General features: G+C 41.9%; 1 non-coding gene across 1 annotated transcript; it reads right to left on the bottom strand.

Annotated features, from left to right (window-relative positions):
- Positions 1–16,427: 16,427 nt before the first annotated feature.
- On the bottom strand, positions 16,428–16,502 carry Trnat-ugu (transfer RNA threonine (anticodon UGU)). The gene has a single exon. It is a non-coding gene; the product is annotated as a tRNA-Thr (tRNA).
- Between the last annotated feature and the right edge of the window lie 7,964 nt (positions 16,503–24,466).

Raw genomic sequence — 24,466 nt, 5'->3', positions numbered from 1 at the left:
CTTGAGAACCTCTATCGGTTCTCCCTTCTATTCCAGTCTCGTATTGTTCGTGGAAAGAAGGATTGTCGGTATGCCTCTGTGTGGGCTCTAATCTCTCTGATTTTATCCTCATGGTCTCTTCGCGAGATATACGTAGGAGGGAGCAATATACTGCTTGACTCTTCGGTGGAGGTATGTTCTCGAAACTTTGACAAAAGCCCGTACCGAGCTACTGAGCGTCTCTCCTGCAGAGTCTTCCACTGGAGTTTATCTATCATCTCCGTAACGCTTTCGCGATTACTAAATGATCCTGTAACGAAGCGCGCTGCTCTCCGTTGGATCTTCTCTATATCTTCTATCAACTCTATCTGGTACGGATCCCACACTGCTGAGCAGTATTCAAGCAGTGGGCGAACAAGCGTACTGTAACCTACTTCCTTTGTTTTCGGATTGCATTTCCTTAGGATTCTTCCAATGAATCTCAGTCTGGCATCTGCTTTACCGACGATCAACATTATATGATCATTCCATTTTAAATCACTCCTAATGCATACTCCCAGATAATTTATGGTATTAACTGTTTCTAGTTGCTGACCTGCTATTTTGTAGCTAAATGATAAAGGATCTATCTTTCTGTGTATTCGCAGCACATTACACTTGTCTACATTGAGATTCAATTGCCATTCCCTGCACCATGCGTCAATTCGCTGCAGATCCTCCTGCATTTCAGTACAATTTTCCATTGTTACAACCTCTCGATACACCACAGCATCATCTGCAAAAAGCCTCAGTGAACTTCCGATGTCATCCACAAGGTCATTTATGTATAATGTGAATAGGAACGGTCCTATGACACTCCCCTGCGGCACACCTGAAATCACTCTTACTTCGGAAGACTTCTCTCCATTGAGAATGACATGCTGCGTCCTGTTATCTAGGAACTCCTCAATCCAATCACACAATTGGTCTGATAGTCCATATGCTCTTACTTTGTTCATTAAACGACTGTGGGGAACTGTATCGAACGCCTTGCGGAAGTCAAGAAACTCGGCATCTACCTGTGAACCCGTGTCTATGGCCCTCTTTGTCTCGTGGACGAATAGCGCGAGCTGGGTTTCACATGACCGTCTTTTTCGAAACCCATGCTGATTCCTACAGAGTAGATTTCTAGTCTCGAGAAAAGTCATTATACTCGAACACAATACGTGTTCCAAAATTCTACAACTGATCGACGTTAGAGATATAGGTCTATAGTTGCGCACATCTGTTCGACGTCCCTTCTTGAAAACGGGGATGACCTGTGCCCTTTTCCAATCCTTTGGAATGCTACGCTCTTCTAGAGACCTACGGTACACCGCTGCAAGAAGCGGGGCAAGTTCCTTCGCGTACTCTGTGTAAAATCGGACTGGTATCCCATCAGGTCCCGCGGCCTTTCCTCTTTTGAGCGATTTTAATTGTTTCTCTATCCCTCTGTCGTCTATTTCGATATCTACAATTTTGTCATCTGTGCGACAATCTAGAGAAGGAACTACAGTGCAGTCTTCCTCTGTGAAACAACTTTGGAAAAAGACATTTAGTATTTCGGCCTTTAGTCTGTCATCCTCTGTTTCAGTACCATTTTTGTCACAGAGTGTCTGGACATTTTGTTTTTATCCACCTACCGCTTTGACATAAGACCAAAATTTCTTAGGATTTTCTGCCAAGTCAGTACATAGAACTTTACTTTCGAATTCATTGAACGCCTCTCGCATAGCCCTCCTCACACTACATTTCGCTTCGCGTAATTTTTGTTTGTCTGCAAGGCTTTGGCTATGTTTATGTTTGCTGTGAAGTTCCCTTTGCTTCCGCAGCTGTTTTCTAACATGGTTGTTGTACCACGGTGGCTCTTTTCCATCTCTTACGATCTTGCTTGGCACATACTCATCTAACGCATAATGTACGATGGTTTTGAACTTTGTCCACTGATCCTCAACACTATCTGTACTTGAGACAAAACTTTTGTGTTGAGCCAACAGGTACTCTGAAATCTGCTTTTTGTCACTTTTTCTAAACAGAAAAATCTTCCTACCCTTTTTAATATTTCTATTTACGGCTGAAATCATCGATGCCGTAACCGCTTTATGATTGCTGATTCCCTGTTCTGCGTTAACTTTTTCAAATAGTTCGGGTCTGTTTGTCACCAGAAGGTCTAATATGTTATCGCCACGAGTCGGTTTTCTGTTTAACTGCTCAAGGTAGTTTTCAGATAAAGCACTTAAAAAAATTTCACTGGATTCTTTGTCCCTGCCACCCGTTATGAACGTTTGAGTCTCCCAGTCTATATCCGGCAAATTAAAATCTCCACCAAGAACTATAACATGGTGGGGAAATCTACTCGAAATATTTTCCAAATTATCCTTCAGGTGCTCAGCCACAACAGCTGCTGAGCCAGGGGGCCTATAGAGACATCCAATTACCATGTCCGAGCCTGCTTTAACCGTGACCTTCACCCAAATCATTTCACATTTCGGATCTCCGTCAATTTCCTTCGATACTATTGCACTTCTTATCGCTATAAACACGCCTCCCCCTTCACTGTCCAGCCTGTCCCTGCGGTATACATTCCAATCTGAGTTTAGGATTTAATTACTGTTTACGTCTGGTTTCAGCCAACTATCTGTCCCTAGTACTATGTGGGCATTGTGACCGTTTATTAATGAGAGCAGTTCTGGGACCTTTCTATAGACGCTCCTGCAGTTTACTATTAGCACATTAATATTGTTATTCCCTGTTGCATTTTGCCTACTCCTACCTTGCCGCGTCTCAGGAGGCGTCTTGTCGGGCCTAGGGAGGGGATTCTCTAACCTAAAAAACCCCCATGTGCACTCCACACGTACTCTGCTACCCTTGTAGCAGCTTCCGGCGTGTAGTGCACGCCTGACCTATTCAGGGGGACCCTACATTTCTCCACCCTCCATCCCTACACCTACACAGACTCCATATCCTATGTCAACGCAACTTCAGCCAACTTCTAGTCCCAGGGAATGAGATCTGCCCCGATATTTATCCCTCCTATCCCTGACACCAACATTAACCATTCCCCACCTACCCCATTCCACATTAGGGCTCCTCTCTCCTTTTCCCTCTCCATCCACCCCTATCTCTTTCCTCTTATAACCACCAACCTCCCCACACACCATACTCCTCCTCACAATCTGTCTTTCCCACTGTCTGTATTCTCACTATCCGCTTTACCTCCTACCTATCATCTCCATAGTTTCCCCTCCTAACAGACCTCTATCTCTTTACTCACACCCTTCAACCTCTATGGAACATATTCTCTCCTCCCAAAATCCTTGTCCCTCTGTGCAGGTCCTTCAGGTATTAAGCGAAAGTGCAGTACTCCAGGGCTTTTTTGTAGAAGAATATCACCACATTGCTATTGTGCTTTTTAAATTGTATATACTTTTTCGTCCTTTTTGCTGTTCGTCATTAACCTTTTTAATTTAAAACGAAAACAATCCTCATATTCCTTTTTCTCTTACCTTTTTTGTAACTTTAGGAATGCTCTTGGCTGAAGAGCGGAGTATAATACTGCTGACAGATCAACCCACGCCCTATGGGGTGGGAAGGGGGTGGAGATGAAATAACAGTAAGGAAAAAAGAAGAGGAAACGAAACGGAACTTCAACGGTTGAGAAGATATGAGATGTTATTTCAGTGATCACAAAATGGAGTCGAATTTACAGAGGGCTTGGCAGTGTAAGCATACTTATCATTCTGATACAGTACCATCTCTGGCCTGGATCCATTCACTGCTTCCCTTGGAAAGGGTATCTTAAAGCTGTTGTATTCTGTGCTGAGGCAATATGGCCCACAACTGTTGCAAATGGTTTTTTATGTCCTGCATAGTGGCACTGTGACACAGTTGACGCCCGAGCCGGTCCCACTCACGTTCTATCTGCCACAGATCTGGAGATCTAGCTGGTCGCGGGAATAACTCAACAGCACTCAGACAGTTCATAGAGATACGTGCAATGTGTGGACGAGCATTGACGTACTCAAAAATGGCATCATGATACTGTCTCATAAGAGGTAAGACATGAGGATGCCCTTAACGTACCGTCGTGCCGTCGGAGTTCCATCAATCACTGTCAACTGTGACCTGAAGTCATACCCAACGACTCCCTACAACAAGACCATTGGAAGCATGGGTCGCCAGGTCACCACCATTCTCGCCAACAATGGACAGTCGTGGTAGTGCAGAAACGGAATTCTTCACTGATTGCAATACGATGCCATTCATCAGCAGACCATGCTTCCCAGTCACGGCACCATTCCAAACGCAGACGTTAGTGTAGTGCTCGTAACGACAGTCTACTCTAGGGGTGCCCAACATGCGGTTCGTGGGCAGCATGAGGCCCAAGGCAAGTATCAGTGCGGCCCAAGATTGAGCATAAAAAAATCCATAAATTTCCTTTTGTGTAAAGAAAAGTAATGAAATATCTAATACAAATTGTCAACTTACAGAATCATAAATTAATAAATTATAAATTACTTAACTGTGTTATCAAAGTATCTCGTGCCCTCTTTTTTTTCTGGCTGTTATTCTTAGTGTTATGGATGTTGTGTGAGACCCAAAAACACTCGCACTCTTCCAATGTGGCCCAGGTAAGCTGAAAGATTCCAGAAAGAGCTTAGCCAGTACTTATGAGGCACAAAACATCTTGGATCTCGACGACGACGATCCACAACAGAGCACGCATGAGGGAACATGAACTCACCAAGCCAGTTGAACTCAGGACGATCATCACGCATCCTGGGATCCACTGAGCCCCAGGACCATTTAGTGCTACCAATATCCAGCTTAAACACTTTCCGTAGAAGCTGTTGATACTCCTAATGAGAATACTCAATAAGTGCATGCTTGTGGAATACTGTCCAGCAGCTTGGAAAATCGCCTGGACAGTGCCACTTTCTAAAGCTAGCAAGGACTTGAGTCAGCCATCAAACTACTGGCCGATAAATTTATTATATAATGTGTTCAAAATTTTCGGATGTCTCATGTTACATCAAATCAGACAACTGGTCACATACTAGGAAATAATCAGGCCAGACCAATTTGTATTTCAACCCTGATTATCAGGTGAACTTCCACTTCTGAGCGTCACTGAGAACATTGCTGACTATATAAATGTCTCCAAATACACTGCAGCAGTATTTTTAAATCTGGAGAAGGCATACGAATGCGCCTGAAAAGACAAACTACTGGCCAAACTACAAGGCACTTGTGCCCTCCCATTTCAAGCTTCTAGTTAGCTTCCTTCAGGACAGACAACTGATGGTATAGGCGGAGGGACAACTATGTAGCATTGAACAACTCTCAGATAGTATCCTGCAGGGTTTGTGTTGTGACAGACTCTGTTCGTCATTTACGTCAATGATCTACCAGCGCTGTCACAGGTCGTCTTCGCCTATTTTGTCGATGACACGGCTCTTCTAACTAGTAGCAAACGAATGACCACTATTGTCCGGCACCTTCAATGCCAATGGAACAATGGGTGAAAAGTAATACCATCACCCTCAACACAGACAAAGCTGGAGCAGCTAAGTTCACAGGCTGTCGACAGGCCCTACAGGATTAGCAATTGCCACATGACACGGCTAGTGTGTGAGGCGACCACGCCAAATATCTGGGAGTCATCTGTGACAACAATCTATTCCAGAACGAGATTTTCACTCTGCAGCGGAGTGTGCGCTGATATGAAACTTCCTGGCAGATTAAAACTGTGTGCCGGACCGAGATTCGAACCCGGGACCTTTTCCTTATGCGGGCAAGTGCTCTACCGACTGCTTTACTTCTGCCAGTACAGTAAGCTGCGAGGACGCGACGTGAGTCGTGCTTGGGTAGCTCAGTCGGTAGAGCACTTGCCCGCGAAGGGCAAAGGTCCCGAGTTCGAGTCTTGGTCCGGCACACAGTTTTAATCTGCCAGGAAGTTTCAACAAACTATTGTTTAAACATGACACCTGGGAAAAGAGCATGCAGATGCTCCGCCTCATCCATCAGTTATACTCTCTACTTCTTAGCTCCAACACGCAAGTACGTAAAAAACTTAAACTCTGTAGAGCAACAGTTCACCCAGTGATCCTATATGTTGTTCTATGTGGGGAACAACAGATGTTCAAGCTTAAGAGCTATACAGACAAAGCAAAACGGTTGCCTACGTCTCATCCTCGGAGTCCCCAGATGGGCAAGGATTCTGGATTTACATTAGGAGGCTATCATCCAAATGATGCAGAAGATCTTGGACGAAATCGATGAACTGAGACATATTCTAGACATCTCGACTACACAGGATCAGTAGCACTCAAACACTGGCACCAAGTCATGCTGCCTAGGCAACCATAGAAGTTCCCCAATAACATTAGACCTGAAAAACTAACACAACACAAGGGCTAAAGGATAAAGAGCCCGCAATCCTAATTAACCGCATATAGATTGAACAATTACGCTTCCACTCACCACACTTGACGTCCAGCCACCGACCTGGTAACACTTCAGCTCAACCATTCCTCCCCCATTTCCCCCCCCCCCAAATAACAAAAAAATCTACCGCCTCTCGTTCCCAAAACGAGTCTGAGAGACTGCAGCTGGCACCCTCTCTTTAAAAAGCCATAGCGTAAAGCTCGAAATTAGTAGGATACTGACAGTTCGAAGAATGAATGAGTGACATATACAAAATCCATTCATGTGAAATAATTAATTAAAAATGGTTTGTCCTTGGAGTATCCATCTTTAATGGGCACTTAAACATAATAATTGTAAATTGCCAGAATAGCTGGTCATCTCACTATACTGTCCCCCACTTCTACTTTCGTGAAATTTAGTGCGGCATTGATTGTATATTTGTTTAAATTAGTAGAAATGTTTAACATACGATTAGGGAAGATACCTCAGATGCCTTGGTTTGGTAAAAAGGGTGCCTATTTTGACCATCAGGCAGAGGAACACTAAGGTGCAGACAGCCTAGCGTCAGTGGTACTGCACACAAAGCACTTCTGCTGCTTTTGACACTATGTTTCCACGTCTTATTGACTGTGGGATGTGTTTTCTCTTTAGTTATGCAGCCATACTTGATCTCTCTCCATCGATGCCACCACCACAACATATGAGTAGTTTTTCCTTGAGATGAGCCAGTTTCATCATTACTTTCATTTGCTGCATCCTTTACACTCTGGTTACGCCCTTGATAAAATATTCCTTGGGATGAATAGCTGTAGTAGAGCAATGTGTTGTTTCTACATTTTCGTGTAATCTATTATGTTTATAAAGCAAATTGTAGGAGTATATGCTCAGCATCTCCTCCAAAACCTGTGGTTAAATTTGAACCAAATTTGGCACAGGAGTAGCAGGCCTAATGAATATTAGTGCTGTGGGGTTTATAACCTCTTAGCTCCACTAGGAATGGAGATATGTGCAAATATGTGTTTTTTCTAGCCCCTGGTTTATAGGCTGCCCAACATGATGGGCATGTTGTGTAGGAACATTGTCAGCGTAAAAAATAAACCTGCATTGCAGGGCAGCCTATGTGTCAGGGGCAAGAAAAGGTTTTTCTGGGCACTGACATGTAGGCTGCCCTGCATGACCAGACATGCTGTACTGGAGTAGTATCAGCCTAATTTATCGATCTGCTTTGCATGCTGCCAGTATATCAGTGGCGAATAAGTAACATTGAAGCTCCTGAGTGTAGCTTGCTCTGCATTACAGGAGTGTTATGGGAGTAGCATCTGCCTGCTTTGTTGACTTATATTGCAGGGGCTGCATGTGCTGATGAGCATAGCTGGTGACAGACTGAGATGGATAGAGGAGTGGGCAGACAGAGCGAGAGGGAGGAGGAAATGGATAGAGAGAGAGAGGAGGAGGGGAAGAAGCAGGACGCAGGTGGTATGTGTAGAGTGGTAGTGGGCAGGTGGAAAAGGAAGAGAGTAGGAGAGACAAAACGAGATGGGTGGAGGATATGGTCTGAGGAAGGGGGGAGGAAGATGTGGTCAAAGAGAGGAGATGGAGGAATTAGATAAAGAGAGGGAGATGAGGAGATGAAGAGATAGAGAGAGTGATGAGGAGGAGAAACCAAGATAGAGGTGGGAAGATGAGGTGGATAAACAGATGGAGGAAAAGGTAGACGCAGAGAGAGGCAGAGAAGGTATGTTCCATATATGTATTGAACACATACTAGGGCGAAGCCGTGGAGAAACGCACGTGCTCGTTTTTTGTGGGTGTTACGTGGTGAGTGTGTGTGTGTGTGTGTGTGTGTGTGTGTGTGTGTGTGTGTGTGTGTGTGTGTGTGTAGGGGCTCAAATGTTTTGTTCTATTGGTCTCTTTAATTTCAATGCACCCTTTGCCTACAGTTCTGTGCTAACTTCAATGAGATGAAAACGGTTCTGGTAGACCCACATCAAATTTATTCTCACTGATAAGGGCATTAATAAACACCCATTAGTTATGTTTCTTTGATGAATATACCTTTTTATTGTGATCATTTATGGCGAGAGGAAGAAGGTGCATAGTACATAGGAAATCCACCATCAGTAAAATTACAGGACACTAACCTCTCCTCCTAATAGGCAAAGAAGTCCGAATTGCTTGTCGAAGGGATAAATTACATAATCATTCTCGTTGCGTTTCACTATCCAACAGCGCCCTCCCCCACTGAATAATGGTTGATTGGAGAAAAACCGACTGATAAAATAAAATATCTGCAGTTCAATTGGATCATTCATCAGTTAAATTCTTGCAAAATGTCTCGTTTTTAAGCTACATAATTATAAGAATGAGGCTCAAAGAAAATATCTGCACCTAAAACCATAAAAAATCAAGGCCATATACACATGCATATGAGGCAGCCCCCTCGCTTACTTGTGTTTTTCGACAAGACACAAGCATCAGCTTCCATCTTTTTCATGATTTAATTCCTAATTTAATTTACTGTTTAAATCATGGACATCGTCACCATATTTCTAGGTGCAAAATTATAGACAAAACCACGAGAAACGAAGAACTGCCACCTACAGATTCTTGCAGACGCTCCGGTAGTAATGGCCGAAATCTATGCTGCAGAGTGCCGGCCGAACCCCATACATGGAGGAGTACCTCAGTTTTGTTGTTTTCGCCCAGGTATCGTTCGCAAATGTTTGACGGGCTGCGTAAGATGCGGAAATTATGGATAAGGTCGCAAAAATTTCTCGTGAACGATAAAGAAAAGAATGACGCAAACTCGGCGGTTTTTAACGATATAACAGGAAATCGAATGTTTGTACGGAATGTCGCATAATTTGACGCTTTCCCGTCCTCGTGTAAAAATTTCGTAGGTTTGATGGCCTCAGTTTACTAATGTCGTTAACTGATAGCCATTTAATACTGTAACTGAATCTTTATTTATTTCCTTAAGGCTTAGGTTAACGTGAAGCCTTAAAATGACCGTTCGTTTCCTGCGTAGGTAACTGATTTACCAGATGTGACGCCAGACTCAAATATCCTACCTGAAATTAATTCTATTCCATTAACAGGTTTATTCTCTACATAGAAAAATCGAACCAGAAAAGCGCAAAGTATAGCGTCTTAGCTATACAAACACGCAAATAACGTGGTAGCTAGCTTTGTTTGTTCCTGGCAGCCAATTACAGCACAGTATACGTGACGTCAATAAATACGAAGACCTCGGCTGTAAGGAATTATAGGGGACAAAATGGTTGCTTTGAGAAATTGCACAGTATAGTTTCAATGAATTCCCATAAGTAAGATACTTCAGATACGTCTATTGTAATCTTTTTATTCGATAATTCATGGTTTTCAGATATTTCTAGAATAATGATATATGATTGAAATCGTAAATTAAATCCAAAATATTATTATTAAAACTATAAAGGTCACTTAGCATTGTCTCCTTGCAAACTGAATGCATCTAATTTTGGTTACCATTGGCTTACCACTGTTTACTTTCTGCAACTTAACGAATCTTTATTATAGAACTGCGAATTTAAAGGGTCAACACAATTACGTTTTATGATAAGAAAAGATTTTAATTACTAATTTTCGAAAGAATGAAGTACAACACCCTCAAAAATTAATCTATGATATGACACCATGTTCAGCATGGCACTTAAAATTTCTGATATCACAGTGTCACGTAAATACACGTAGACAATGGCGAGGAACACAACACTGCTTAGTTGCTTAAAGAATTATTCACATTCACGTGATTAACACGAACGTTTGCAGCGAATTTGTGTTCGAGAACATTTTCTGAATCGTAGTTACCCACAGAATCCTCGGATCTGTATAAATCGTCTCTCAGAAGCATTTTTCTGGTACGAACATCACACACGTTACCATATTTTTTGGCATTTCCCACTGTTTACGTGCACACATCTTGGCAAAGTTCCGTTAGCAAGAATCTAAAATTAGAGACAGAGCTTCCATTTCTCGGTTTATTCTGTAGCCGTCAACTAACATGAATAAAGCACACTCCATACATGTTTCACATGCTATAACTCTTTTTCTCGTCGAGTGCCCTTACCATCGGTTACAATTGAGGTCTTCATATATCATTTCCATGTATATGTGAACAAAAAGTGTGCATATAAATTGGAAATGTATCTGCTCAAATTATTTATTTATTGTTTACTTAGTCTGATCAGATTAGGGCCTCAGCGCGCTCGTTTACATCTGACCAGGAGCAACACATACTAAACAATATCACATAACAAACAAAATAATATTAATTTATATTATCAACAAAAATAATAACTGGATATAATAATAATAATAATAATAATAATAATAATAATAATAATAATAATAACAATAATAGTAACACTAACAGTGATGATAAAATAATGGATAAATTAAGAATGATATTGATTATTTATTACATAAAAATCAATAATAATAATAATTTGTATTATTAATTAAAAGTAATAATTGCCAATAATAACAATAACAATAATAATAGTAACACTAATAATGATAATAAAATAATGGCTCCTTTAAGAATGATACTGATTAGTTTAGTACTTTTGAAGCCTTGTTTGATATTGCAAGGAGTGGAAGAGGTAATGAAAGAGGATAAAACTGAAATGCAAGTGACAGTGGCTGCTAGGAAAGAACAGAATTTGTATAGAGAACTCTGTAGACAAGGGGACGGAAAACAGATGGGCGAGGAAGGGCTGACGAGAGTGAATTGCAGAAAAGATAGCTATTGTGATAGAAGACGGGCCATTTGGTGTTTTTTGAAGTTTGAAAAGATGTTAATTTCCCAAATATTTTGAGGAATATCGTTCCAAAATGGGGTTTCTGATACAAAAAATGATTTAGAGACGATGGCAGTATTTGCACAGTGGTACAGAGTGGATTTTACTCTGTTGAGAACGCGTATTTCTGCTGTGTTGTTCAGACTGTAAGGTAAGGGTTGAAGATAAATAGGAGGGAGTGCGATGATTGAGAATGTGCATTATTAGTGCAACAGAAGGTACTACAAGTTACTGACCGATTTAGTTATGTCGGCAGCCTTGTCCGTAATATTAAGGATGCGGATGAAGATACGAGTATCACCAGCAGAATTGGAAAAGCTTCAGCATTCTTCCAACGAATGCGATCTATATGACTGCTAGACTCAATCAGTATGTCCACAAAACTTAGGCTGCACTCTTCCACCATCCTAATGATGGCCAAAAACGAATGTGAAACCTGGAAAATGTCAGAAAAATCAGGCCACAGTTTCAGTATATTTCACAAACGATGCTTGAGGCGAATTTTCAAGATCACCTATCGCGACCACGTTTTGCATGATAAAGTGCTGAGAAGAACTGAGCCTGCATAAAACTGTTGCTGATAGAAGGTTGAAGCTTGCGGGGCATGTTCTACGCATGAAAGGTGGAAGGAACCCTGAATCAGCTCTGTTATGGGAACAAATGGATGGATGCAGAAGTAGAGGAAGCCCTTGTAACGCCTGGAAAGGAGCTTTTACAACGGATGTTCAATGCATGAACATGAACAGGGAGATAGCTGAAAATCTGGCAGTTGATGTAGGAAGCTTGTTGCAGGAAATACTACATAGCCTTCGAAGAACAAAGTCTAAGTAAGTATCATTTGTAACATACCACTGGAAAATAATGAAATAAGACTAGAAATATGTGGTACTTGAAAGTTAAGCCGCCAAAACGACCTCCAAATTTGGCAAAAAATAACACCAAAACTAGGAAAAGATAACACCGAAACAACTCATAAAATGAAAAGATTTTTTTTCTGTCTCCAATCTTGGAGTACAAACCACGCACACTGCTGGACGCAGCTGCCGGAGAACTGGATCCACAGACGTGACGAAACTGCATGCGCCACATTCGCTCTCCCCCATACAAGCGACTCGGCATCACGCGGCAGGCAGGTCACTCACTCGCCTCCACGTGTGCGAGCAGGTGCAATGGCCTTGTCACTAGCTGCGGAAACATAGAGGCTAACTTCGACAAAATGCAGTGATACTGATGGGTCTGGTAAGCACTGCAGCGCATTTCGAACTGGAACTCCCTTTTAGTAACGGGATTTCCGTACGTTCTATGGATATAGTGTATGACCGATCCCTGAGGTTCTCAGAGTTTTCCACTGCGCTTGAATATGATTACGTATAACTAATATTAGCCGACCGAATTTAATGAGAGTTACTGCAGACCACTGATTTAGCTGTACAGCAGTATATATTGCGTAAGTTAATAGTTAATGTAATAATGCTCGTGTCCATTTTGCAGCCAAGATCACGCTGACAGTAAGAAGTATTTGGAGCAGACCAAATGAAAATGTTCAACACTGAAAATGTAATATTTGATGGTAATTACCATATCCATCAATAAAGAATGGCATTAATAGCTTAAGACACAGCCTATGATGTCCAGTTTCAAAATAGCAAAAGTATTTGAAGGTTTATCATTACAGAATTTGTTGACAACTACTTTCATAGAACCATTCTAAAGTTTAGGCACTTAAAAGAGAAGAGTAAAATAAAAAAATATGGCTGTTAGAGTACAATACAAGAAATACATAAGTATGAGCAGGAATCTTAAGTTCATTAAGTGGGGTAAGGATGCTTAATTCCGTGATATTTTTCAACTAGTGTTGCACACTGTTCGTAAATAAAAAATGGTTATTTAAATAACAACTCAGGAAGACAGACTGAACGTTATAGAATATTTTTTTCATTTGACTGATTATTGTAAAGTTTTACAAATATAGCGTAAAGGTCTAGAAATTATTTCTGTGAAAATGGCTCCTAAAGGCGATACAAGATTCCTAAATCAATGATAGTGATATCCTAATTTCGTGAACGGTGTCCTAGTTCCGTGAGACCAAAAACAATGAACGTAAAATACACAAAGTGATCCGCTACACTGCTTAATATTTCTAATATATTAATATGATGATAAAGACCTAAACGGCAAAATCTGCAGAAACTTATTTCGCTTAAAGCAACACATATCTTATACAGGGTGTTCAGAAACAGTCGGAAAAGCTTGTAACGGTGCTACAGGAAACGCTCCGCTGGCCAATAATTTTTAAGAAAAAAATTCGATACGTTGCGCCATTTCCGAGTAATTTTGCATTGAAGTTAGCCAATCAAGTCGTAGCGCACGCTAACTCAAGCAGCCTGTCGGAGACAGGGTCGCGAAACTTGTTCTTCGTTTGGTTTCTTCAAACCGAACATACGATGCTCACCTATCTAAAATTTATCACATCCGAAAACTACACTTTTTAACTGTAATGAGCACTTAAGCAAGACTTGAGCAAGATATATCTCAAGGACCGGCAGACGCCTGTGCATTACCGCATTTTAACGCATCAAGTGCTTCAATCTGCGGGCTTAAAGACCTGATTGCCCTGCTTCAATGCGAAAAAACTCGAAAACGGCGCAACGTATGTTTATTTTCTTAATAATTCATCGTCGGCACAACCTCTCCTGCAACACCATTACAAACTTATCAGATTGGTTCTGACCACCCCGTATAAGAAAAAAAGGAAAAACTTGTACAAAAGTAGAAAAACAAAGTAAGTAAATCAGTTGCTAAACCTAAAACAGAAGGAGAAACTAGATATCGTCTTTTTGTTCAAACAAACATATTAATCTATACATACTGAACACATTAAAATATCTTTGTCATGAACATCCCCCAGACTCTCACATTTGCTGTAGTACAACTGAAGACAGAAACAACTCCGTATCTGAGTCTGTAACTCATGTTCCTAGTCCAAATTGACCACGAAACATCTAATGTTGTGAGATTTCGGGTTTCTTACTCCGTCTCATACCTCATTTCTTTCCTGTGCATTTTTAGAAGATGCGCCAGGTTCTCGATCATCAATGAATATAGTTGGGGATATGGTATGAACTTGAGCAGACTGTGATTTAATGTGAGTGTTCCTCGCTGGGGATGGTTCACATAAAGGAAGACAGTATTTCTTCTTTCTTTGAGGTCTGGTTAACTTCAGGGACAGGTGCCAGGACTTCTGTTAAAAGGGTGCATCCCGGCGTTAAACTCATTATGCCATAATAATATTTACTAGACAATATTTTCCGCCATTTTAGCAGAAAGTAGTTAATGAAAATTATATATTTACTCGTCTATACACTTCACTTTATGTATATATGGTGTGCGTACTGTAAGACCTTCGGTACACACACCATCAGATTATTTGACTTGTCGCTCTAACGAAGTAGGCGAGTGTCAGCAATATGTCTCGTGGTCTTATCGTGGCGTGTTTATCTTCTGCCGTTAGGTCAGACGATAGAAATGCCACTTGCACGCTTAGAGTAGCAGATTGATGGTGACCAACTTCAAACAGGAATTGATTAATTTTCACACACATTTATTAAAATAATAACAAGCATAAACATTACATAACTTGATTCTGGATGCTGTTTACAATGGACAATCTGAAGTTCCTTTGGTCTTGGTACGTTAATCTTATTCTCCCATATCTCTGATACTTTACAAAGTGACTATACATTTATCTTCATGGCTATGTACAGGAATATGGTAACCTTATTAGGTGCAGACTGAAACTTGACTATAGACTGGTACAGACTAATGCAGACTGGTACGGACTGGTGCAGACAAATGCAGACTAATGCAGACTGACTGATTGGAGGTCTGTACACTCGTTATAATACCTCGCGCGTTCAGGTACCACTAAGCGAGTGTGATCCGCGTGGAGAAAAGGTTCTACGTTAGCAGCAATCTCATTGGCTGCGTTACATATTAATATGCGGATCGGCGGAAGCAGAATTTGGTCCATCTCTAAGGCAGCGCCATCTCGTAGTGCGGAGACGGGCGAGCACCGCGCCTGCGCTCTTGTGCTTAGCGGGGCGCGCTCTAGTGTGGAAAGTTGTGTATGCGCTGACTACGCGGAACTATGTACACAACAGTATATGTAGAGCTTCACTTTTTGAACTGTTTTATTTAACCACTTCTTTTGTCTAAATTTACCATAGTAACCCTGGTTACGAAACAGACCATGTAGCAGAAAATACGAAAACAAAGTATGAAATGGGAAAGCTATTCCAAAACTGTGTTAGCACGACATTATGGCAATAATGACTTACAGGGGTTCCTTGGAAGTTTATCTACATTATCAACCATTATTAACGTTTTTGCACTTATTTTTACATCTCAGTTCAGTATTTCTTCAGCAGTGGTCACAAAGCACAGAAAATCTCGAGCATTTAACTAACGTTCATGCGCAACACGTGGTGTGGTCATCTCCTTTAACATAGAATGCTAGGGAATATAGAACTGCAAAGCTGGTGACTTGGGCTATCTGCTGGATACTTGAGGTCTAACTCACAGAGCCTAACACAGCAGCAGGCAGCTGTAGTATGTGTCACGCTATATGGGATATCACAGAATTAAGCCTCCTTACCCTTATGTATCACACAAAACGTTCTCACCTAAATAAGAATATTTCTCTAGCGTTTTAAGGCGGATCTAAGCTGACAATCATTTTATAGTTTAAAGTATTACATAATCCAAATACAGTTAATCATCACTGCGAATGTACGGAAACGCCTACTATTATTTCATGTAGGAAAATACAGGAGAACGCACTGCCAATACATCTGTGACAGTATAACAAGGTTTTTTGGAGATAGGAACTATATTTAGTTAGTTAGGTAGGTAGTTTCTTGTTCCAGAGATCATTTGAACGATTATTTTATGTAAATCATGTCGAACGAGTCAGTTTATACGACATGCATACATGTCTAATGTTAACATTAATGAGCTATATATGATGGTAGTATCTGTTCCCGAAAGAACAATTACCGTGGATGACCATGCAGCTTTGCTAGAAATGAAATGATAATTAAATAGACACCCTAGCTGCAAGCAGGCGTTGATACACTTCATTGGGGACATGTTGAAAATGTGTGCCCCGACCGGGACTCGAACCCGGGATCTCCTGCTTACATGGCAGACGCTCTATCCATCTGAGCCACCGCGGGCACAGAGGATAGTGCGTCTGCAGGGACTTATCCCTTGCACGCTCCCCGTGAGATCCACATGTCCCCAATGAAGTGTATCAACGCCTGCTTGCAGCTAGGGTGTCTATTTAATTATCATAAGATTAATGAACATGTGGCGAAGAGTTCTCGGGCTTCCAGCCGGGTGGCGATGTCTTCAAACTGCGACGTTTCGACGAGTGACATACTCATCATCTTCTGGCGAAGTGCCGAGACTTTGCGGATGCCGGTCCCTTTATACCTGCGGTGTGCCCCCCACCACCTGGCCGCGGGAGGCTGGGTCAAGCGGTGCCGTCGGGCGGGGTGGAGGGGGAAGCGGGTGCGCCGTTCGTGTCTCCGTCAGAGCATTCTGATCGCGTCTCGTCAGCTGGACGGTTCTTCTTGCGTTCCTGGCGTACTGCGGCTAATGCTGGATTCCAGGCCGCGCTCAGTTGATAGCCTTCGTCCCTGTTCACAAGATTCTCGTGGACCCGTATTTCTATTGATTCTTTAATGACGCTATCCCAATAGCTCCCGGCTCGCGAATAGGACTTTCTCCGTCAAAGTAGAAACTGCCACCTCCACCAGAAGGCGTATTCGTGCCGGGGTGCCACAGGGATCGGTCGTGGGGCCCGTATTGTACAGCTTGTACACTGCGGACACTCCAACGGCCCCCCTGGTGCACACCGCGCAGTACGCAGACGACACAGCCTTCTACACGAGAAATGCGAACAAGGACCTGGTCATTCGTAGGCTACAAAGGGTTTTAGACGACACAGAAACCTGGGCCCGTCGCTGGCGCATCACCATCAATTCGGAGAAGACGCAGGCAATGCTGATTACCCGCAGGCTCGGAAGGCGCGAACCTCCTCAATGTCCCCCCCTCCACCTCCACCTAAATGGAACCCAACTCCCCTGGCGCAGAACAGCCAAGTACCTTGGCGTAAGCTTGGACTCTCGTGTTACGTGGAAACCCCACATAGACGAGGTCCACAGGAAGGTCTGCGCCATAATGTCCATCCTATACCCTATCCTGAACACAACCAGCTCCCTTCCCTGCCCAGTAGCAGTAAATGTATACCAGGCCCTGATCCGGCCAGTAATGGAGTATGCGTGCCCTGTCTGGGGATACGCGGAAAAGCAGCACCTGGACAAACTCCAGAGGCTGCAAAACCGCGCCCTCAGAAGGGCACTGCATCTACCTCTCGGATTCCCCACAGACGACCTGCACGCCGCAGCCGAAATCCCACTCCTGAGAGAGCGTTTCCAGGATCTGGCAAGGGCCTTCTATGAAGGTTCTTCCAGATCTGGAAATGCAACGATCCACTCCCTAGGTCGGTATGACATGTCCCGCGATAAACACAAGCGCCCTATGACGATCTTCGACGATTAAGTCGAAGAGATAATCCCAATACCCAATCCCTAATCCAGTTCCTTCCCAAATATCACCAATCATCTCGCCTACCTCAGGCAAGTACCAGACACACTCACAACAATTCATCACTTATCACAGACACCAAAAATATATAGAAAAATCACACACACATGTACACAGGGGAGTAAAAGCCAAAAGGCTGCAAACTCCCCCTCACACTTCCCCAAAGAGGGGAAAGTATTAGATGAAAGCAGGCAAAGTCTCGGCACTTCGCCAGAAGATGATGAGTATGTCACTCGTCGAAACGTCGCAGTTTGAAGACATCGCCACCCGGCTGGAAGCCCGAGAACTCTTCGCCAGCTGTATACGCCGGGAAAGCATACATTCACATTTATTAATGAACATATTTTTTAGTCCTACTCAAGCGACTGCACTTAAAGCCTAGGTATTTTTTGACAGGCTACCAGTCTTTAAATACAAACTCCTCCATGGAAAAGAAGGACTTGTCCAAGAAAAATGATTTTAGGTTAGATTTGAATGGGTGAAAACCATAAAGGTATAAGTGACTTTTTTTTTGCAAAACTGAGTTAAGTGAACTTTCGGCCACGAAATTAGGGATACTTGTCAGTGGCACAAAGATCCAGGTGCCTACTGCTAACGTCTGCCATCTATATTTATCGAATCACAATCGATAGTCAGTGTCAGGACGGTACAAGCAACAACATGGCGGACGCTCCAAAGAATCGCGATTAGGCACTCAATTACTGACGAAATCTCGATCAGAAATGAGTAGTTCTACCTTTCAGTGTCAGTATCGTTCAGAAACGACTGATGAAGATTTATCAGGTGATGATGCAGTCACAGACGAAGATTGTGTTTCTGTTCAAGGTAACTAATGTTCAAGTATTTTGTGTAACATTTTAGTGGCTATATAAGGTTTTGTTTTGAAATTTTCAGTGAATTCTGTGGTCATTAGAAATGTCTTAAAGTATTTTTTAGTATATAAGCACACATCAAACGAGCATAACAACTTCTCCTTACTGCCAATAAGGATTACGTTCCACATGAAAAACACTGTCGCGAAAATATTGTCACCTATACCAGTATGTCACTGAAATGCTTAACGTCTTTAAGGCGCGTTAGCATTCCTTTCACCCAATTATATTCACCAGAACGACGTGATTATTTTACGAATTTTATGTATGAAACTGATTTTTATATTGCTATTTGCGTATATTTCCTTTTCTATCCAGATGCATCATTTTCTGATGAAAACGAAGATCATAGCAAGCCAGAAAAAACCCTAACAATAAAAAATCCATTACACGGTTGAAAAATCGTGCATAGAGGCCCCTCAATAAGAAACTCAAGAAAACATTGTTTCAAAAAAGAGAAAAAGGAAGTGAATAAAAGGAAACGCCTAAGAAACCTGAGACAAGAATATGCATCTACAACAGGAAAAATTATGCATGCAAGGGTCATCAAGCCATTCCAACATATCTGCCGATACGAATGCAGGAAAGGCGAAGAACTATACATGAAGAGTTTTGGAAAACTGATTCTTGGCAACAACAAAAGTCCTTCACAGTAAAATGTGTTTCAACTGCCAAACCAAGACGTTCGAAGGAAAACTGTAAGAAGTCAAAAACAAAATGTACTGTCATTATCCTGGATGGTAATCGAGTGTGTAAGGAGTTCTTCCTGAAGACAATAACTATAAGCAATCGCTGGTTTACCACAGCGGCATTATACGAACCAAGAGTGGAAGACCTATCTCCGGCTGATCAACGTGGTAAACTTGCTCCTGGAAATAAAGTACCAGAAGGTCGTCTCACTACCATAAGGAGCCACATAAAAAGCTTACCTAATTACACAAGTCACTATTCTCTTAAAAATAATCCTCACAGGAAGTACATGTCGCCACAGTTATCTGTCTCAAAAACGTATATGCTTTATACTAAGAAGTGTGAGGATGAAAACATTTTGCCAGTGAAGGCGTGCATTTACCGTAAAGTGTTCAATTCAGAATTAAATCTATCATTTTATAAGCTAAGGAGTGACGCCTGCAATACATGTGACCTATTAGAAAATTTAATCAAAGCAGAGGTAGATACCAGTAAAATTAACAATCTAAAGCTGGAGAAAGAGCTTCACCTAAGGAAAGTTGAGCAAGCAAGAGACGCTAAGAAAGTAGATATACTGAAGTCAAAAGAAGGCTCAACGCATGTACTTACTTTCGACCCGGAAAAAACATTACTAACTCCAATGCTAACAACAAATATTATTTACTACAAGAGACAGCTTTGGACATTTAACCTTGGAATACATGACTATAGAACAGATCATGTTTTGATGTATATGTGGTCTGAAAATACTGCCTCAGGTGGACCTTCAGAAATTGGTTCTTGCTTACTGAAGTACGTAAAATCATTGCCATCTGATATTAAACATGTTATTTCCTTCAGTGACAGTTGAAGTGGGCAAAACAGAAATCAAATAATCGCCCGATTTTGGCTCTATATTGTTGTTCATACTTCTATTGAAATTGTTGATCATAACTTATTCGTGCCTGGACATAGTTACCTTGAAAATGATGCTGATTTTTCTCACATTGAGAAGGAGAAAAAGCAAACCCAGTTTATATTTGTGCCACAGGATTGGATGAAGCTTGTAGAAAATACCAGGGTGACATTTCATGTGAAAGAAATGAAGCAAGATGATTTCCAATCTACTGGACCAATTGTAAAACTACTCATCAACAGAAAAATAGACAGTGAGAAGCAAAAGATTAACTGGTTAAAACTGAAATGGATGCAATGCAGAAAAGCTGAAAGAAAAGCTTTCTTCATCAAGGAGACATTGAATGAAGACACACAATTTCGAAAAGTAAATCTTGCACGTCCGTGTAGGTCTGGAACAATACGTCAACAACTTACGCTACTTCGACATGGGCCAGTATGTTTAAAGCAAGCAAAAACTGATGACTTGACGTCGTAGTTACAGTTTATTCCTCCAGTGTACAACAATTTCTGTAAGAGTCTAACGCCGATTCAGAGCTCACCAGAAAACCAACCACAGGACGTCGTGGTCGCCCTTGTGATCGTCCTTGTGGTTGTGGCAGAGGTCAGCATCATCTTCCACACTTTCTACAGTCCACTGCACAGCCAGGTGATGAAGAATGCTCTCCTGACAACTGTGATAGCGATGAAGTGAATGAAAGCGAGTTATAGGAAAGAGTTTTCCTTTAAAAGCAAAAGGATTGACCCAGTAATTAGTGTTGCACTAACTGCACATCACATTCGTATTTTCACTCCATGCAGAGGGTTTTGATGAACTGATGAGGGTTTTCTGAGACACGACGTCGTTTGTTGTGCAAGTTCACCCACTCTTTTAAATATAACCATGCATCATCAGGAAAAATATCATTTTAGAACCAATCTCATCATCACGACATACTGATATAGTCAGCAGCTGTACCAAAGCCAAGAAATAGTATCCCAGTCGGTCAGTCGAATGCTGCTGACACATCAGCCTGAAGTGTTATGTTGTGGAATGACTTTTTTTCGACTTCTTTAGAAAATAGTTCATAACCGTCTAATTCACCTAAAACTGAAACGCTGCTTACCACTGCCTGAGGAAAGGGGCAGATCTTGCAAAACTAGGTTATCTTGGTATGAAGCGCTGTTAGCCGTAATAGATTTTATCTCTTAATTTTCTTTGTGAGTGCGAGGTTCCTCTGCTTACTGTAGCACTACACCAACTCAAGTGTAACTTTCCCAAATCGACTACCCCCTTACTCGAAAAAATAGATTACGTTTCGAGCTATGCTGTGCACGTCAAGAAGTTCCTAGGTGCAAACGTGAACACCAGCGCATCCAATCCGACGCTGAAACAACGAGTATGCTACTCTGAAAATAAATACGTTGAACGGGGTGTTTCACAATTGCTGTAACAGAATTCTAGTGGTTCTTGAGGGGACTTAGTAGACAACGTTTTGATAAGCAACCCACGTGCAGAAATGTACCGTTTGGATGTAAAGTATATCTGGTGACCGGACCACTTTCAAATCTACCGTTTCACGGAAGGCACGCAACGAAAACAATGAGCTCCGACTTGTGTGGTACACAGGAGCCGATGACATGGACAATGTTTCGAATACTCGTCACTGGATTCTCTTCTACGTGACGAGGGACGTCCTCTTCAAACTCGTGAGTGCGGCACGTCCATGTAACAAGACAGTCAGCCATCCTAATTACGAACGTACCAGTTTCTCGCAGCCGTCGTTGTATTCGGCGAAATTGGTATGTGTTACCATAATTACAACATGAACAGACGACAGTCCTCTTCTCAGTTTGCGTGTACCGTGAAGAGGGAGGTTTGAAAGTGATCCGATCATCAAACTTATTTTATATCCAAGTGCTACATTTCCGGACATGGGTTCTTTATGAAAACTTTGTCTAATAATTTCCATCTACAGCCCCTACAAGCCTGTAATGAGATCTGTGAAACACCCTATATTTGACTGCTAGTAAGAGACATGATAGAGAGATTCGTGAAAAGCACAATACTGCGCCTCTATGAAAATGGTAATGCCTGCTCTTCAAGAACAGGTTTCCTGGCCAATTATTCGAATCAAGTTACAGCGTATTTCCATGTCGTCGACAGTCATGCATTATACATGTGCAGCTAGCCTCGTTGCTGTACGAAAAAATTATCGAATAAAATGCTTAATGCTCTTAAATGTGCTAGTCTGATCCGCATATAATGCATGATAATGCATGAATGCGACTTTCATTTTATCTCACAGATAACTAATATCGATATTTGTAATTTATGATGTATGTGATTAGTTTAAAAAAAGTTACGAATTTTGAGGGACACTGTTACCATAGCAGTAAAATTCCGTGTAGGATCATGTGTCGATGTAGGAAGTTATAAACAAGCTGGAAGCTGACAGCTGTCCAGGTACGAATGCATACCAATCATGGTTCACTATCTTCTCACTTACTTCGGTTAGGCATCAAGGATAATCTTTTCTGCGAATGCCGGAAGATATAAGAACATGCAAACGAATTGCTGTTTTCTTTGCAGATTCTTCAAAGCACAGAAAAAAATACTTGTAAAAATGAAGATGTAGTTTTCAACAAGTGTACCAGTCTCACGTTTCATGGAGATTTCGAAACGTAAAAAGTCGTTTTTGATTTCATACGAAACAATATCGTGTGTTTACAAAATCTGGTGTGCAGCGGTTACATTAGCACTTTGATCTCCAGGTATAGGCTCTCCAGTTTCTTTTGAGTTACTTATTTTTTACCTTGTTTGTATCCTATTTCCTCTACGGTTGACGTCATGATTCTCATTATTTAGCTGCATGTTATGTGCCTATGTGGAAACAGTATAATAATATTAAATGATTCTACGGCCAAACTTTCAGGAAACATTCCTCACACACAAAGAAAGAAAAGGTGTTATGTGGACATGTGTCCGGAAACGCTTAATTTCCATGTTAGAGCTCATTTTACTTTCGTCAGTATACTGTACTTCCTCGATTCACCGCCAGTTGGCCCAATTGAAGGAAGGTAATGTTGACTTCGGTGCTTGTGTTGACGTGCGACTCATTGCTCTACAGTACTAGCATCAAGCACATCAGTACGTAGTATCAACAGGTTAGTGTTCATCACGAACGTGGTTTTGCAGTCAGTGCAATGTTTACAAATGCGGAGTTGGCAGATGACCATTTAATGTATGGATTAGCACGGGGCAATAGCCGTGGCGCGGTACGTTTGTATCGAGACAGATTTCCAGAACGAAGGTGTCCCGACAGGAAGACGTTCGAAGCAATTGATCGGAGCCTTAGGGAGCACGGAACATTCCAGCCTATGACTCGCGACTGGGGAAGGCCTAGAACGACGAGGACACCTGCAATGGACGAGGCAATTCTTCGTGCAGTCGACGATAACCGTAATGTCAGCGTCAGAGTAGTTGCTGCTGTACAAGGTAACGTTGACCACGTCACTGTATGGAGAGTGCTACGGGAGAACCAGTTGTTTCCGTACCATGTACAGCGTGTGCAGGCACTATCAGCAGCTGATTGACCTCCACGGGTACACTTCTGCGAATGGTTCATCCAACAATGTGTCAATCCTCATTTCAGTGCAAATGTTCTCTTTGCAGATGAGGCTTCATTCCAACGTGATCAAATTGTAAATTTTCACAGTCAACATGTGTGGGCTGACGAGAATCCGCACGTAATTGTGCAATCACGTCATCAACACAGATTTTCTGTGAACGTTTGGGCAGGTATTGTTGGTGATGTCTTGATTGGGCCCCATGTTCTTCCACCTACGCTCAATGGAGCACGTTATCATGATTTCATACAGGATACTCTACCTGTGCTGCTAGAACATGTGCCTTTACAAGTACGACACAACATGTGGTTCATGCACGATGGAGCTCCTGCACATTTCAGTCGAAGTGTTCGTACGCTTCTCAACAACAAATTCGTTGACCGATGGACTGGAAGAGGCGGACCAATTACATGGCCTCCACGCTCTCCCGACCTCAACCCTCTTGACTTTCATTTATGGGGGCAT

The sequence above is a fragment of the Schistocerca serialis genome, chromosome 3 (assembly GCF_023864345.2).
Source record: "Schistocerca serialis cubense isolate TAMUIC-IGC-003099 chromosome 3, iqSchSeri2.2, whole genome shotgun sequence".
Classification (NCBI taxonomy): Eukaryota; Metazoa; Arthropoda; class Insecta; order Orthoptera; family Acrididae; genus Schistocerca; species Schistocerca serialis.
The sequence above is the reverse complement of the archived record's forward strand: the minus strand, read 5'-3'. Positions and strand labels throughout refer to the sequence as shown.